At 35.0% G+C, this 4,489-nt stretch overlaps 1 pseudogene; it reads right to left on the bottom strand.

Annotated features, from left to right (window-relative positions):
• Positions 1-810: 810 nt before the first annotated feature.
• Positions 811-2,309, bottom strand: LOC149743897 (UDP-glucuronosyltransferase 2C1 pseudogene; annotated as a pseudogene).
• Between the last annotated feature and the right edge of the window lie 2,180 nt (positions 2,310-4,489).

Raw genomic sequence — 4,489 nt, forward strand, 5'->3', positions numbered from 1 at the left:
GTTAACAAGTTCTTATGGTGTTCAATATGTACAAATATAAAACCATTATGTTGTATACCTGTGATAAAAGGAAATGATTTTAAGGCAGGACAAGAAAAATTTAACATAAAATTTTCTCTTCCATTTGAGCCACTACCCCACCCCCCCCTTTAGTGTATCTGCATTCTACATTAACTAGGTCCCCTTAGAAGACACAAGAGTGCCTACTCAACCACCACCACCACCACAACAAAAAAACCAATTTCCTCCTGGTGCCAGCAAGGTAGCTCCTTAGGAGATAAAATTCCTTCCTTAATCCCTTAAGGGATCACAGTAACCCACTACTCGCCTTCTCGACCTATGTAAACTGTCAGTATATTACTTTGATGTATAACATTTTGGCTCAAAAACTTGTACAACGGTGCTTTGACTTCTAATGGGGAGAACATTCCTCAGAGCTTTATGAAAAATTGTCTCCTGGATTATAATCCTCACGTTGGCTCGAATACAATTTTCCAGTTTTTTGTAGACTGACTATTGATTAATTTTTGTAGATCCCTGAAATGAATGCAATGTTACATGTTAATTATATCTCAAGAAATCTAAATAATGTAAGTAGGGTAGGGCTTCCTCAAAAATAAATAATGTCTTATGCAAAAATCATCCATGACACAAATAAATGAATTCTTTTCAAATAAAAAAAATCAAAAGGAAAAACAAAGGGGCTAAACAGACTTGCTTAAACAGAGAAAAACTTTGTGCTCAGAGTAAAAGCTCACTAGTTGACCTCTAATGCAATTTAAAATAGAACAACAGCAACAATAAAATAATAGCTTAAAAGTTTAGAAACATGGTCCTTTAGGGAAAAATATTCCTTTTTTCTCCTTTTGAAAACAAGAGCAGATGAAATGAAGCTACATTTATTTATTTATTTTCTAGTTTCATGCTCACCACATGCCAAGCTCTGCAACCAACTAACCAAGCCCTGATAGAATGCAAACAGAAAGCCTGAGAAACAGCTGTTAATCAGAAAGAAAACAGGCTGTGTACCAGAAGTAAACAAGAGAGTAGTCCAAGGTTATGGAAATTAAGCACAGTGTCAGATTTGGGTTTTCCAGTTACTTCAAAAAAACCTAGGGGCATCGGTCAGGATTTATGCATAGATATATAGAATATTGCTTCTTTGATATATTGTCAGTACTCAATCATATAAAACAAAACAAAAAAGAGAAAAAAAGGAAAAAAAGAAAAAAAAAGAGAAAAGAAAGAAAAAATTATTATTTTTTCATTCAATACAGTTAAGCAAGAGGAGCTTGGGTTCTCTCTTAAAAACACTTTTTTGTAAGTTTTCATACAGTCAGATAAATATTTACATTTTACATATGAAATTAGAATCATTACATGCACATTCCTCTTACCTAAAACCTTGCTGTAATACTTATCCCATTCCAGAAATATATCATATGAATATAACATTTCACTCATTGCATAGAAAAACCAATTCTTCAGCTTCTGTATAAAAGTCACGTTGTCTGTCAGTACTGATGTGATGCCAGGAACATATGAAGAAGGTATAAGATGCTCAGCACACAATCTCTCAATGACATTCCCATAAGAAAACCAAAAAGAATATATAAATGGGATATTGAGGAGTTCAGCCACTGATTCCCCACAAAAGCTTAAAGGGTCATCAATACAGATATCAAACTTAGCTGCCTGTAGCCTGTTGAGTAACTCCTTGTTTGTGATAGCACTGTCACATACTCATTTGTCTGATGTTAATAAACTGATGATCATTTTTGTTAGTTTTTCTTGCACGTCCCACCATGAAAGTTTCGGCACTTCAAAAGAAATTGTATAGAGACCAGTATCAAATTCTTCCATGAAAGCTTCTTTAGTTACTGGAAGTTGGATGATCTCCACATTGAAGGGAATCTTGGTATGATCCAGCAGAAGGCTTCCTGAAGGTACCAGGATGGTTATCTCATGTGTGTGAAGGAGGAGTTCTTCTAGAATAACTTTTAAATTAATCCAGTAACTAAAATCCTCAGGCCATACAAGTACTTTCCCAGTCCTTCCAGAGTCAAAGAGACATAGATGCAGCCTGAAAAGGACACAGAAGCCTTTCACAGTCTTCATGATTAACTCTTGCTCAAACTAAATCTTATCCATTTTATTTTATTTTATAGTAGGCTGGGTTGAACTTTGAATTGTGTACTTGTAAATCAACCATATGTCAATTAAAAAATAAATTAATTAATTTAAAAGAAAATGATTAAAATGCAATGCAACTGCTGTGATGGAAAAAAAGTCAATGAAGTCAATAATATATTAAGGAAAAAAAAAAACAAGTGAGAATTTCCAAACTTCTTTTGGATGATATCAAAATAAAGAGGCTTAAAGTTAAAGACAAATCCATAATAATTTCTTGGTAATGTTAAAAAAATCCATCATCATGTGATGCATACTCAATTAAAACTAGATATTTTGGAATTTTTCTCTGGTTTTCTTTGAATGTCCATTTGAAAAGAGTGGTCTCTCTAGTATTTCTCTTACTGATAATTATGCTAGATATTCTACATAGGAAAGAGACAAACACTTACTGCCAGAAAAATAAAATATGTCGAGTTTAAGAGCTGTTAAGGCAAGGAGAATTTAATATAAATATTCTGATGCTAAATAAAGTGCCAGTTTGGCTATATCACAGCTATCTTTAAGAAAAATATCTTTTTACTATTACTGTGGATATGAGTCAAGTTCTGATTCTAGGTGAGATTAATGTTATGTTGTGAAGAGATAACTTAGAATGGAGAAGGTAAATCATGAATAGGACATCTTGATTATCTTATGCTTCCTTCTAGTGTATCCACTTCTCTTTTCTTTGCTTTCTTGTTCTAAGATTCTTCTTATAGTGTAAAATTCCCTTTTTTTTTTGGCTTGGATCTTCACAACTGGAAGCCACTACTCCATGTAGAAATGGAAACAATTATATTTAGGATCATAACTTCATCTATAGTCCTTTTGCTTAAAACGTTGATTTTCCTCAAGTTATTAATCAATAGGAATATAGGATGATAATAACATTATCATAAGAATAATTGACTAATAATAAAAATATAATTGCATAATTATTCAATTTCCTACTATATTAAATTCTACCTCCAAATGATAAGCCAATCTATTTTCATTTGCAGTCTTCACTATCATCAATCTAACCCTATTCAGTTTCATATCTAATCTGGACTTACTGAAGTACCCTTCCAATATCACTTCTTCAACTTCTGCACACCTGCAACTTACTCTCCATAGAGAAACTTTTATGATTTTCAAAAAAGTTCTATTTCAGAAAATATCATACTTGAGCAAAATGGTTTAATAACTTTCTCTTATATGTACATTAAAATCTATACTCTTTGAAATGGCCCACAAGACCCTAGTTTTCTAATCTTATGTTGTTTCACTTTCCCCCTTCATTGATTTCAGCTTCCTTTAAACTTTCCATGATAAGAATTTCTTTCCTGTAGTGACAGCATCAAGACTGTAGAAGGAGATCTCTACTGTCATCCACACAGAATATTGATATTGGCAGTCATCCAGGGATGAATGTAAGTTTCTGGGAGTCCGGTGGAGAAGTTTTATCCCACCATTGGAGCAAATCATTCCAAGAACAGATTCATTGAAGAGGGTAAGAAAACAATTTCACTTTGCCTGTGTCATTCCTTCAACAGGGCATTATGGACCAGTTCCAGGAAAGTTCCTTGTAAGAACTTCTTCTTTAGGAGAACTGTAATTTCTCCTACAGTGGAAAGTGAAATCTTATGAGTACTTGGTTTCCCCAGCAATAAGGGATGTCCACTTCTTTCTCACCTTTCCCAGATTACTGAGGTGATCTGCAAAGCTAAGGAGATAGGAGAGGCTGGGATAATCACCAGGCCTTAGAACTTATCAAAGCAAGGCTAGTAACCACTCTGTGGTTCTTCCTTCTAAACAATTTCTGGACTCCATTAGGAAGCCTGCCCACCATCTTCTTGGGACAACTCATCAGAAGACTGCTCTGTGAGGCCATAGACTCCCCCAATGCTTTGTGCTCCTTTACTAAACCCTGCTGCTCCTTCTCCCTGGCCCACAGAGCTGTCTCCAGCTGTACACTCCCATGGAGAATAAGAGTAAGTAAGTGCAGAAACCTGACCCATATCTGTGGGACTGGGATAAGACTCACAAACTTGAACATTTCAGGACTCTACACTAGGGAAAACAAATTGGAGACCCTCAACACACAGCTTCCATTGTGGAATCAAAAGAAGGCATACAACCTGAAGAAATCCCCCTAAAGAGGGAAAAAGCAATGTGGAACAGACATATCCATAAGAAAGGTCTGAGAAAGTCTCAGATTTTCTAGTCAGACTGAGAGGAGAAAGCATTTCTGTCCCAAAGCCAGTCAGTAACGATTGTGTGAGGTAACTGATGCTTTATGTGCAAACACCAACACAAGCCTTTAAGGAACATAAAA

This window comes from Delphinapterus leucas, unplaced genomic scaffold (genome assembly GCF_059928025.1).
Source record: "Delphinapterus leucas isolate spDelLeu-1000000601 "Yukka" unplaced genomic scaffold, BTC_Dleu_Yukka2 spDelLeu_asBTCV2_sq60, whole genome shotgun sequence".
Lineage (NCBI taxonomy): Eukaryota > Metazoa > Chordata > Mammalia > Artiodactyla > Monodontidae > Delphinapterus > Delphinapterus leucas.